This window comes from Phyllobates terribilis, unplaced genomic scaffold (assembly GCF_046119375.1).
Source record: "Phyllobates terribilis strain yellow unplaced genomic scaffold, ASM4611937v1 Scaffold_404__1_contigs__length_1715579, whole genome shotgun sequence".
NCBI lineage: Eukaryota > Metazoa > Chordata > Amphibia > Anura > Dendrobatidae > Phyllobates > Phyllobates terribilis.
This window is the reverse complement of record NW_027363164.1, coordinates 548,557-561,010: the sequence shown is the minus strand read 5'-3', so window position 1 is coordinate 561,010 and position 12,454 is coordinate 548,557. Positions and strand designations below refer to the sequence as shown.

At 44.6% G+C, this 12,454-nt stretch overlaps 10 non-coding genes across 10 annotated transcripts; all 10 read left to right on the top strand.

Annotated features, from left to right (window-relative positions):
• The first annotated feature begins 3 nt into the window (after positions 1-3).
• LOC141225328 (U2 spliceosomal RNA) lies at positions 4-194 on the top strand. Its single transcript, XR_012292602.1, has one exon. It is a non-coding gene; the product is annotated as a U2 spliceosomal RNA (small nuclear RNA).
• Positions 195-1,303: 1,109 nt separating this feature from the next.
• LOC141225327 (U2 spliceosomal RNA) lies at positions 1,304-1,494 on the top strand. The gene has a single exon (XR_012292601.1). It is a non-coding gene; the product is annotated as a U2 spliceosomal RNA (small nuclear RNA).
• Positions 1,495-2,609: 1,115 nt separating this feature from the next.
• LOC141225326 (U2 spliceosomal RNA) lies at positions 2,610-2,800 on the top strand. The gene has a single exon (XR_012292600.1). It is a non-coding gene; the product is annotated as a U2 spliceosomal RNA (small nuclear RNA).
• A 1,115-nt stretch (positions 2,801-3,915) lies between these two features.
• Positions 3,916-4,106, top strand: LOC141225324 (U2 spliceosomal RNA). Its single transcript, XR_012292598.1, has one exon. It is a non-coding gene; the product is annotated as a U2 spliceosomal RNA (small nuclear RNA).
• Positions 4,107-5,221: 1,115 nt separating this feature from the next.
• Positions 5,222-5,412, top strand: LOC141225323 (U2 spliceosomal RNA). The gene has a single exon (XR_012292597.1). It is a non-coding gene; the product is annotated as a U2 spliceosomal RNA (small nuclear RNA).
• A 1,115-nt stretch (positions 5,413-6,527) lies between these two features.
• On the top strand, positions 6,528-6,718 carry LOC141225322 (U2 spliceosomal RNA). The gene has a single exon (XR_012292596.1). It is a non-coding gene; the product is annotated as a U2 spliceosomal RNA (small nuclear RNA).
• A 1,115-nt stretch (positions 6,719-7,833) lies between these two features.
• On the top strand, positions 7,834-8,024 carry LOC141225321 (U2 spliceosomal RNA). The gene has a single exon (XR_012292595.1). It is a non-coding gene; the product is annotated as a U2 spliceosomal RNA (small nuclear RNA).
• Positions 8,025-9,139: 1,115 nt separating this feature from the next.
• On the top strand, positions 9,140-9,330 carry LOC141225320 (U2 spliceosomal RNA). Its single transcript, XR_012292594.1, has one exon. It is a non-coding gene; the product is annotated as a U2 spliceosomal RNA (small nuclear RNA).
• A 1,115-nt stretch (positions 9,331-10,445) lies between these two features.
• Positions 10,446-10,636, top strand: LOC141225319 (U2 spliceosomal RNA). The gene has a single exon (XR_012292593.1). It is a non-coding gene; the product is annotated as a U2 spliceosomal RNA (small nuclear RNA).
• Positions 10,637-11,751: 1,115 nt separating this feature from the next.
• LOC141225318 (U2 spliceosomal RNA) lies at positions 11,752-11,942 on the top strand. Its single transcript, XR_012292592.1, has one exon. It is a non-coding gene; the product is annotated as a U2 spliceosomal RNA (small nuclear RNA).
• The last annotated feature ends 512 nt before the right edge of the window (positions 11,943-12,454 follow it).

The following is a 12,454-nucleotide window of genomic DNA, read 5'->3' as shown; positions in this document are numbered from 1 at the left end:
GTTATCGCTTCTCGGCCTTTTGGCTAAGATCAAGTGTAGTATCTGTTCTTATCAGTTTAATATCTGATACGTCCCCTATCTGGGGACCATATATTAAATGGATTTTTAGAACAGGGAGATGGAAAAAGAGCTTGCTCTGTCCACTCCACGCATTGACCTGGTATTGCAGTATCTCCAGGACCGGTGCACCCCTTCTTTAATGCAGTTTCTAAAATCAGAAAGAATTGAATTCAATGTTTTTTGTTCATTTTGCTTGTTTGTCGGATTTTGGGATGGACTCTTTGGCTTTGCTTTTCTTCTCCTCATTGGATTTTTCATGTTCAAAGTTGCAGAAGCCAGATTACAAGCTCATTTTGGTTCAACTTCAGCAACTGTGCATTGCATTGCCATGTAATGTGATGCAATGCTATCTTTCTAGCTCTCCCTTTTTACTTCCTTTTGGATAAACAGACATATTAGGCAAGCATTTTGGAGCTTTCACCTAAATAACTACAGGTGGTGAGATAAGCTGCACAATATAATTGACCATTCAGTATATTGTTGCACATACACCATCTATTTAGCAAATGCCCTTGTTATCAACAGCAGCCTTTTAAACTCACCTGAGCTAACAGGTATGTGCGCTGGTTACTCTGCTGCGCTTAAAATTTCTTTTTTGGTTTGCTACAATGCCTTTTCTGAAACGTTGTCTCCTTCTGCTGGAACACTGACTTCTTTCATTTAATGCCTGCAGACTATAAAAGAGAACCCAACCCAAAAAGTTTGGTTGATTAGTCTGTGGCATTCTGTTAAACTGTTGCTTATGGCGGTCTCTGTGAGCTTCTCAGCGACATTCAGCCAGCCAGGTATCCTTCCTGCAGTAGATGGAATGTGGCAATGGAACGCTGGCTGCGCGTGTCATAATAGGCTCTGAGCCTTTATATACCTGTGCACAGCAGCAGCCACCTTCAGTCTGCTGCTGGACAGCCAGCAGCAGCAGGAGAGGTATGTAATCAGGAGCCCTCCTGCTAAGGGTAGACAGCTGCTCGTTCCACCCCACCCCCCGCCTTAATTGGTTCTCCTCCCTTCCAACGGTGTTGAGGCGGGTGGGAACAGCAGGGGGTGAAGGTGCTGTGTTTAAAGAGGTGGAGTTATGCAGATCTAAAACGCGTGGATTGCAGCAGCAGCAAGCCGAAAAGTGCAGGCATGTAAGGGATCTAGAGGTTGACAACATGTCTTCTTAACGGGAGTCCAGGAGCTCATCTCCACAAATGGACTTTTCAGGATCCTTGGGTGGCTCCGTAGTTTGAAACCAATTCTGGTTATCGCTTCTCGGCCTTTTGGCTAAGATCAAGTGTAGTATCTGTTCTTATCAGTTTAATATCTGATACGTCCCCTATCTGGGGACCATATATTAAATGGATTTTTAGAACAGGGAGATGGAAAAAGAGCTTGCTCTGTCCACTCCACGCATTGACCTGGTATTGCAGTATCTCCAGGACCGGTGCACCCCTTCTTTAATGCAGTTTCTAAAATCAGAAAGAATTGAATTCAATGTTTTTTGTTCATTTTGCTTGTTTGTCGGATTTTGGGATGGACTCTTTGGCTTTGCTTTTCTTCTCCTCATTGGATTTTTCATGTTCAAAGTTGCAGAAGCCAGATTACAAGCTCATTTTGGTTCAACTTCAGCAACTGTGCATTGCATTGCCATGTAATGTGATGCAATGCTATCTTTCTAGCTCTCCCTTTTTACTTCCTTTTGGATAAACAGACATATTAGGCAAGCATTTTGGAGCTTTCACCTAAATAACTACAGGTGGTGAGATAAGCTGCACAATATAATTGACCTTTCAGTATATTGTTGCACACACACCATCTATTTAGCAAATGCCCTTGTTATCAACAGCAGCCTTTTAAACTCACCTGAGCTAACAGGTATGTGCGCTGGTTACTCTGCTGCGCTTAAAATTTCTTTTTTGGTTTGCTACAATGCCTTTTCTGAAACGTTGTCTCCTTCTGCTGGAACACTGACTTCTTTCATTTAATGCCTGCAGACTATAAAAGAGAACCCAACCCAAAAAGTTTGGTTGATTAGTCTGTGGCATTCTGTTAAACTGTTGCTTATGGCGGTCTCTGTGAGCTTCTCAGCGACATTCAGCCAGCCAGGTATCCTGCCTGCAGTAGATGGAATGTGGCAATGGAACGCTGGCTGCGCGTGTCATAATAGGCTCTGAGCCTTTATATACCTGTGCACAGCAGCAGCCACCTTCAGTCTGCTGCTGGACAGCCAGCAGCAGCAGCAGCAGGAGAGGTATGTAATCAGGAGCCCTCCTGCTAAGGGTAGACAGCTGCTCGTTCCACCCCACCCCCCGCCTTAATTGGTTCTCCTCCCTTCCAACGGTGTTGAGGCGGGTGGGAACAGCAGGGGGTGAAGGTGCTGTGTTTAAAGAGGTGGAGTTATGCAGATCTAAAACGCGTGGATTGCAGCAGCAGCAAGCCGAAAAGTGCAGGCATGTAAGGGATCTAGAGGTTGACAACATGTCTTCTTAACGGGAGTCCAGGAGCTCATCTCCACAAATGGACTTTTCAGGATCCTTGGGTGGCTCCGTAGTTTGAAACCAATTCTGGTTATCGCTTCTCGGCCTTTTGGCTAAGATCAAGTGTAGTATCTGTTCTTATCAGTTTAATATCTGATACGTCCCCTATCTGGGGACCATATATTAAATGGATTTTTAGAACAGGGAGATGGAAAAAGAGCTTGCTCTGTCCACTCCACGCATTGACCTGGTATTGCAGTATCTCCAGGACCGGTGCACCCCTTCTTTAATGCAGTTTCTAAAATCAGAAAGAATTGAATTCAATGTTTTTTGTTCATTTTGCTTGTTTGTCGGATTTTGGGATGGACTCTTTGGCTTTGCTTTTCTTCTCCTCATTGGATTTTTCATGTTCAAAGTTGCAGAAGCCAGATTACAAGCTCATTTTGGTTCAACTTCAGCAACTGTGCATTGCATTGCCATGTAATGTGATGCAATGCTATCTTTCTAGCTCTCCCTTTTTACTTCCTTTTGGATAAACAGACATATTAGGCAAGCATTTTGGAGCTTTCACCTAAATAACTACAGGTGGTGAGATAAGCTGCACAATATAATTGACCTTTCAGTATATTGTTGCACACACACCATCTATTTAGCAAATGCCCTTGTTATCAACAGCAGCCTTTTAAACTCACCTGAGCTAACAGGTATGTGCGCTGGTTACTCTGCTGCGCTTAAAATTTCTTTTTTGGTTTGCTACAATGCCTTTTCTGAAACGTTGTCTCCTTCTGCTGGAACACTGACTTCTTTCATTTAATGCCTGCAGACTATAAAAGAGAACCCAACCCAAAAAGTTTGGTTGATTAGTCTGTGGCATTCTGTTAAACTGTTGCTTATGGCGGTCTCTGTGAGCTTCTCAGCGACATTCAGCCAGCCAGGTATCCTGGCTGCAGTAGATGGAATGTGGCAATGGAACGCTGGCTGCGCGTGTCATAATAGGCTCTGAGCCTTTATATACCTGTGCACAGCAGCAGCCACCTTCAGTCTGCTGCTGGACAGCCAGCAGCAGCAGCAGCAGGAGAGGTATGTAATCAGGAGCCCTCCTGCTAAGGGTAGACAGCTGCTCGTTCCACCCCACCCCCCGCCTTAATTGGTTCTCCTCCCTTCCAACGGTGTTGAGGCGGGTGGGAACAGCAGGGGGTGAAGGTGCTGTGTTTAAAGAGGTGGAGTTATGCAGATCTAAAACGCGTGGATTGCAGCAGCAGCAAGCCGAAAAGTGCAGGCATGTAAGGGATCTAGAGGTTGACAACATGTCTTCTTAACGGGAGTCCAGGAGCTCATCTCCACAAATGGACTTTTCAGGATCCTTGGGTGGCTCCGTAGTGTGAAACCAATTCTGGTTATCGCTTCTCGGCCTTTTGGCTAAGATCAAGTGTAGTATCTGTTCTTATCAGTTTAATATCTGATACGTCCCCTATCTGGGGACCATATATTAAATGGATTTTTAGAACAGGGAGATGGAAAAAGAGCTTGCTCTGTCCACTCCACGCATTGACCTGGTATTGCAGTATCTCCAGGACCGGTGCACCCCTTCTTTAATGCAGTTTCTAAAATCAGAAAGAATTGAATTCAATGTTTTTTGTTCATTTTGCTTGTTTGTCGGATTTTGGGATGGACTCTTTGGCTTTGCTTTTCTTCTCCTCATTGGATTTTTCATGTTCAAAGTTGCAGAAGCCAGATTACAAGCTCATTTTGGTTCAACTTCAGCAACTGTGCATTGCATTGCCATGTAATGTGATGCAATGCTATCTTTCTAGCTCTCCCTTTTTACTTCCTTTTGGATAAACAGACATATTAGGCAAGCATTTTGGAGCTTTCACCTAAATAACTACAGGTGGTGAGATAAGCTGCACAATATAATTGACCTTTCAGTATATTGTTGCACACACACCATCTATTTAGCAAATGCCCTTGTTATCAACAGCAGCCTTTTAAACTCACCTGAGCTAACAGGTATGTGCGCTGGTTACTCTGCTGCGCTTAAAATTTCTTTTTTGGTTTGCTACAATGCCTTTTCTGAAACGTTGTCTCCTTCTGCTGGAACACTGACTTCTTTCATTTAATGCCTGCAGACTATAAAAGAGAACCCAACCCAAAAAGTTTGGTTGATTAGTCTGTGGCATTCTGTTAAACTGTTGCTTATGGCGGTCTCTGTGAGCTTCTCAGCGACATTCAGCCAGCCAGGTATCCTGCCTGCAGTAGATGGAATGTGGCAATGGAACGCTGGCTGCGCGTGTCATAATAGGCTCTGAGCCTTTATATACCTGTGCACAGCAGCAGCCACCTTCAGTCTGCTGCTGGACAGCCAGCAGCAGCAGCAGCAGGAGAGGTATGTAATCAGGAGCCCTCCTGCTAAGGGTAGACAGCTGCTCGTTCCACCCCACCCCCCGCCTTAATTGGTTCTCCTCCCTTCCAACGGTGCTGAGGCGGGTGGGAACAGCAGGGGGTGAAGGTGCTGTGTTTAAAGAGGTGGAGTTATGCAGATCTAAAACGCGTGGATTGCAGCAGCAGCAAGCCGAAAAGTGCAGGCATGTAAGGGATCTAGAGGTTGACAACATGTCTTCTTAACGGGAGTCCAGGAGCTCATCTCCACAAATGGACTTTTCAGGATCCTTGGGTGGCTCCGTAGTTTGAAACCAATTCTGGTTATCGCTTCTCGGCCTTTTGGCTAAGATCAAGTGTAGTATCTGTTCTTATCAGTTTAATATCTGATACGTCCCCTATCTGGGGACCATATATTAAATGGATTTTTAGAACAGGGAGATGGAAAAAGAGCTTGCTCTGTCCACTCCACGCATTGACCTGGTATTGCAGTATCTCCAGGACCGGTGCACCCCTTCTTTAATGCAGTTTCTAAAATCAGAAAGAATTGAATTCAATGTTTTTTGTTCATTTTGCTTGTTTGTCGGATTTTGGGATGGACTCTTTGGCTTTGCTTTTCTTCTCCTCATTGGATTTTTCATGTTCAAAGTTGCAGAAGCCAGATTACAAGCTCATTTTGGTTCAACTTCAGCAACTGTGCATTGCATTGCCATGTAATGTGATGCAATGCTATCTTTCTAGCTCTCCCTTTTTACTTCCTTTTGGATAAACAGACATATTAGGCAAGCATTTTGGAGCTTTCACCTAAATAACTACAGGTGGTGAGATAAGCTGCACAATATAATTGACCTTTCAGTATATTGTTGCACACACACCATCTATTTAGCAAATGCCCTTGTTATCAACAGCAGCCTTTTAAACTCACCTGAGCTAACAGGTATGTGCGCTGGTTACTCTGCTGCGCTTAAAATTTCTTTTTTGGTTTGCTACAATGCCTTTTCTGAAACGTTGTCTCCTTCTGCTGGAACACTGACTTCTTTCATTTAATGCCTGCAGACTATAAAAGAGAACCCAACCCAAAAAGTTTGGTTGATTAGTCTGTGGCATTCTGTTAAACTGTTGCTTATGGCGGTCTCTGTGAGCTTCTCAGCGACATTCAGCCAGCCAGGTATCCTGGCTGCAGTAGATGGAATGTGGCAATGGAACGCTGGCTGCGCGTGTCATAATAGGCTCTGAGCCTTTATATACCTGTGCACAGCAGCAGCCACCTTCAGTCTGCTGCTGGACAGCCAGCAGCAGCAGCAGCAGGAGAGGTATGTAATCAGGAGCCCTCCTGCTAAGGGTAGACAGCTGCTCGTTCCACCCCACCCCCCGCCTTAATTGGTTCTCCTCCCTTCCAACGGTGTTGAGGCGGGTGGGAACAGCAGGGGGTGAAGGTGCTGTGTTTAAAGAGGTGGAGTTATGCAGATCTAAAACGCGTGGATTGCAGCAGCAGCAAGCCGAAAAGTGCAGGCATGTAAGGGATCTAGAGGTTGACAACATGTCTTCTTAACGGGAGTCCAGGAGCTCATCTCCACAAATGGACTTTTCAGGATCCTTGGGTGGCTCCGTAGTGTGAAACCAATTCTGGTTATCGCTTCTCGGCCTTTTGGCTAAGATCAAGTGTAGTATCTGTTCTTATCAGTTTAATATCTGATACGTCCCCTATCTGGGGACCATATATTAAATGGATTTTTAGAACAGGGAGATGGAAAAAGAGCTTGCTCTGTCCACTCCACGCATTGACCTGGTATTGCAGTATCTCCAGGACCGGTGCACCCCTTCTTTAATGCAGTTTCTAAAATCAGAAAGAATTGAATTCAATGTTTTTTGTTCATTTTGCTTGTTTGTCGGATTTTGGGATGGACTCTTTGGCTTTGCTTTTCTTCTCCTCATTGGATTTTTCATGTTCAAAGTTGCAGAAGCCAGATTACAAGCTCATTTTGGTTCAACTTCAGCAACTGTGCATTGCATTGCCATGTAATGTGATGCAATGCTATCTTTCTAGCTCTCCCTTTTTACTTCCTTTTGGATAAACAGACATATTAGGCAAGCATTTTGGAGCTTTCACCTAAATAACTACAGGTGGTGAGATAAGCTGCACAATATAATTGACCTTTCAGTATATTGTTGCACACACACCATCTATTTAGCAAATGCCCTTGTTATCAACAGCAGCCTTTTAAACTCACCTGAGCTAACAGGTATGTGCGCTGGTTACTCTGCTGCGCTTAAAATTTCTTTTTTGGTTTGCTACAATGCCTTTTCTGAAACGTTGTCTCCTTCTGCTGGAACACTGACTTCTTTCATTTAATGCCTGCAGACTATAAAAGAGAACCCAACCCAAAAAGTTTGGTTGATTAGTCTGTGGCATTCTGTTAAACTGTTGCTTATGGCGGTCTCTGTGAGCTTCTCAGCGACATTCAGCCAGCCAGGTATCCTGCCTGCAGTAGATGGAATGTGGCAATGGAACGCTGGCTGCGCGTGTCATAATAGGCTCTGAGCCTTTATATACCTGTGCACAGCAGCAGCCACCTTCAGTCTGCTGCTGGACAGCCAGCAGCAGCAGCAGCAGGAGAGGTATGTAATCAGGAGCCCTCCTGCTAAGGGTAGACAGCTGCTCGTTCCACCCCACCCCCCGCCTTAATTGGTTCTCCTCCCTTCCAACGGTGTTGAGGCGGGTGGGAACAGCAGGGGGTGAAGGTGCTGTGTTTAAAGAGGTGGAGTTATGCAGATCTAAAACGCGTGGATTGCAGCAGCAGCAAGCCGAAAAGTGCAGGCATGTAAGGGATCTAGAGGTTGACAACATGTCTTCTTAACGGGAGTCCAGGAGCTCATCTCCACAAATGGACTTTTCAGGATCCTTGGGTGGCTCCGTAGTTTGAAACCAATTCTGGTTATCGCTTCTCGGCCTTTTGGCTAAGATCAAGTGTAGTATCTGTTCTTATCAGTTTAATATCTGATACGTCCCCTATCTGGGGACCATATATTAAATGGATTTTTAGAACAGGGAGATGGAAAAAGAGCTTGCTCTGTCCACTCCACGCATTGACCTGGTATTGCAGTATCTCCAGGACCGGTGCACCCCTTCTTTAATGCAGTTTCTAAAATCAGAAAGAATTGAATTCAATGTTTTTTGTTCATTTTGCTTGTTTGTCGGATTTTGGGATGGACTCTTTGGCTTTGCTTTTCTTCTCCTCATTGGATTTTTCATGTTCAAAGTTGCAGAAGCCAGATTACAAGCTCATTTTGGTTCAACTTCAGCAACTGTGCATTGCATTGCCATGTAATGTGATGCAATGCTATCTTTCTAGCTCTCCCTTTTTACTTCCTTTTGGATAAACAGACATATTAGGCAAGCATTTTGGAGCTTTCACCTAAATAACTACAGGTGGTGAGATAAGCTGCACAATATAATTGACCTTTCAGTATATTGTTGCACACACACCATCTATTTAGCAAATGCCCTTGTTATCAACAGCAGCCTTTTAAACTCACCTGAGCTAACAGGTATGTGCGCTGGTTACTCTGCTGCGCTTAAAATTTCTTTTTTGGTTTGCTACAATGCCTTTTCTGAAACGTTGTCTCCTTCTGCTGGAACACTGACTTCTTTCATTTAATGCCTGCAGACTATAAAAGAGAACCCAACCCAAAAAGTTTGGTTGATTAGTCTGTGGCATTCTGTTAAACTGTTGCTTATGGCGGTCTCTGTGAGCTTCTCAGCGACATTCAGCCAGCCAGGTATCCTGCCTGCAGTAGATGGAATGTGGCAATGGAACGCTGGCTGCGCGTGTCATAATAGGCTCTGAGCCTTTATATACCTGTGCAAAGCAGCAGCCACCTTCAGTCTGCTGCTGGACAGCCAGCAGCAGCAGCAGCAGGAGAGGTATGTAATCAGGAGCCCTCCTGCTAAGGGTAGACAGCTGCTCGTTCCACCCCACCCCCCGCCTTAATTGGTTCTCCTCCCTTCCAACGGTGTTGAGGCGGGTGGGAACAGCAGGGGGTGAAGGTGCTGTGTTTAAAGAGGTGGAGTTATGCAGATCTAAAACGCGTGGATTGCAGCAGCAGCAAGCCGAAAAGTGCAGGCATGTAAGGGATCTAGAGGTTGACAACATGTCTTCTTAACGGGAGTCCAGGAGCTCATCTCCACAAATGGACTTTTCAGGATCCTTGGGTGGCTCCGTAGTTTGAAACCAATTCTGGTTATCGCTTCTCGGCCTTTTGGCTAAGATCAAGTGTAGTATCTGTTCTTATCAGTTTAATATCTGATACGTCCCCTATCTGGGGACCATATATTAAATGGATTTTTAGAACAGGGAGATGGAAAAAGAGCTTGCTCTGTCCACTCCACGCATTGACCTGGTATTGCAGTATCTCCAGGACCGGTGCACCCCTTCTTTAATGCAGTTTCTAAAATCAGAAAGAATTGAATTCAATGTTTTTTGTTCATTTTGCTTGTTTGTCGGATTTTGGGATGGACTCTTTGGCTTTGCTTTTCTTCTCCTCATTGGATTTCTCATGTTCAAAGTTGCAGAAGCCAGATTACAAGCTCATTTTGGTTCAACTTCAGCAACTGTGCATTGCATTGCCATGTAATGTGATGCAATGCTATCTTTCTAGCTCTCCCTTTTTACTTCCTTTTGGATAAACAGACATATTAGGCAAGCATTTTGGAGCTTTCACCTAAATAACTACAGGTGGTGAGATAAGCTGCACAATATAATTGACCTTTCAGTATATTGTTGCACACACACCATCTATTTAGCAAATGCCCTTGTTATCAACAGCAGCCTTTTAAACTCACCTGAGCTAACAGGTATGTGCGCTGGTTACTCTGCTGCGCTTAAAATTTCTTTTTTGGTTTGCTACAATGCCTTTTCTGAAACGTTGTCTCCTTCTGCTGGAACACTGACTTCTTTCATTTAATGCCTGCAGACTATAAAAGAGAACCCAACCCAAAAAGTTTGGTTGATTAGTCTGTGGCATTCTGTTAAACTGTTGCTTATGGCGGTCTCTGTGAGCTTCTCAGCGACATTCAGCCAGCCAGGTATCCTGCCTGCAGTAGATGGAATGTGGCAATGGAACGCTGGCTGCGCGTGTCATAATAGGCTCTGAGCCTTTATATACCTGTGCACAGCAGCAGCCACCTTCAGTCTGCTGCTGGACAGCCAGCAGCAGCAGCAGCAGGAGAGGTATGTAATCAGGAGCCCTCCTGCTAAGGGTAGACAGCTGCTCGTTCCACCCCACCCCCCGCCTTAATTGGTTCTCCTCCCTTCCAACGGTGTTGAGGCGGGTGGGAACAGCAGGGGGTGAAGGTGCTGTGTTTAAAGAGGTGGAGTTATGCAGATCTAAAACGCGTGGATTGCAGCAGCAGCAAGCCGAAAAGTGCAGGCATGTAAGGGATCTAGAGGTTGACAACATGTCTTCTTAACGGGAGTCCAGGAGCTCATCTCCACAAATGGACTTTTCAGGATCCTTGGGTGGCTCCGTAGTTTGAAACCAATTCTGGTTATCGCTTCTCGGCCTTTTGGCTAAGATCAAGTGTAGTATCTGTTCTTATCAGTTTAATATCTGATACGTCCCCTATCTGGGGACCATATATTAAATGGATTTTTAGAACAGGGAGATGGAAAAAGAGCTTGCTCTGTCCACTCCACGCATTGACCTGGTATTGCAGTATCTCCAGGACCGGTGCACCCCTTCTTTAATGCAGTTTCTAAAATCAGAAAGAATTGAATTCAATGTTTTTTGTTCATTTTGCTTGTTTGTCGGATTTTGGGATGGACTCTTTGGCTTTGCTTTTCTTCTCCTCATTGGATTTTTCATGTTCAAAGTTGCAGAAGCCAGATTACAAGCTCATTTTGGTTCAACTTCAGCAACTGTGCATTGCATTGCCATGTAATGTGATGCAATGCTATCTTTCTAGCTCTCCCTTTTTACTTCCTTTTGGATAAACAGACATATTAGGCAAGCATTTTGGAGCTTTCACCTAAATAACTACAGGTGGTGAGATAAGCTGCACAATATAATTGACCTTTCAGTATATTGTTGCACACACACCATCTATTTAGCAAATGCCCTTGTTATCAACAGCAGCCTTTTAAACTCACCTGAGCTAACAGGTATGTGCGCTGGTTACTCTGCTGCGCTTAAAATTTCTTTTTTGGTTTGCTACAATGCCTTTTCTGAAACGTTGTCTCCTTCTGCTGGAACACTGACTTCTTTCATTTAATGCCTGCAGACTATAAAAGAGAACCCAACCCAAAAAGTTTGGTTGATTAGTCTGTGGCATTCTGTTAAACTGTTGCTTATGGCGGTCTCTGTGAGCTTCTCAGCGACATTCAGCCAGCCAGGTATCCTGCCTGCAGTAGATGGAATGTGGCAATGGAACGCTGGCTGCGCGTGTCATAATAGGCTCTGAGCCTTTATATACCTGTGCACAGCAACAGCCACCTTCAGTCTGCTGCTGGACAGCCAGCAGCAGCAGCAGCAGGAGAGGTATGTAATCAGGAGCCCTCCTGCTAAGGGTAGACAGCTGCTCGTTCCACCCCACCCCCCGCCTTAATTGGTTCTCCTCCCTTCCAACGGTGTTGAGGCAGGTGGGAACAGCAGGGGGTGAAGGTGCTGTGTTTAAAGAGGTGGAGTTATGCAGATCTAAAACGCGTGGATTGCAGCAGCAGCAAGCCGAAAAGTGCAGGCATGTAAGGGATCTAGAGGTTGACAACATGTCTTCTTAACGGGAGTCCAGGAGCTCATCTCCACAAATGGACTTTTCAGGATCCTTGGGTGGCTCCGTAGTTTGAAACCAATTCTGGTTATCGCTTCTCGGCCTTTTGGCTAAGATCAAGTGTAGTATCTGTTCTTATCAGTTTAATATCTGATACGTCCCCTATCTGGGGACCATATATTAAATGGATTTTTAGAACAGGGAGATGGAAAAAGAGCTTGCTCTGTCCACTCCACGCATTGACCTGGTATTGCAGTATCTCCAGGACCGGTGCACCCCTTCTTTAATGCAGTTTCTAAAATCAGAAAGAATTGAATTCAATGTTTTTTGTTCATTTTGCTTGTTTGTCGGATTTTGGGATGGACTCTTTGGCTTTGCTTTTCTTCTCCTCATTGGATTTTTCATGTTCAAAGTTGCAGAAGCCAGATTACAAGCTCATTTTGGTTCAACTTCAGCAACTGTGCATTGCATTGCCATGTAATGTGATGCAATGCTATCTTTCTAGCTCTCCCTTTTTACTTCCTTTTGGATAAACAGACATATTAGGCAAGCATTTTGGAGCTTTCACCTAAATAACTACAGGTGGTGAGATAAGCTGCACAATATAATTGACCTTTCAGTATATTGTTGCACACACACCATCTATTTAGCAAATGCCCTTGTTATCAACAGCAGCCTTTTAAACTCACCTGAGCTAACAGGTATGTGCGCTGGTTACTCTGCTGCGCTTAAAATTTCTTTTTTGGTTTGCTACAATGCCTTTTCTGAAACGTTGTCTCCTTCTGCTGGAACA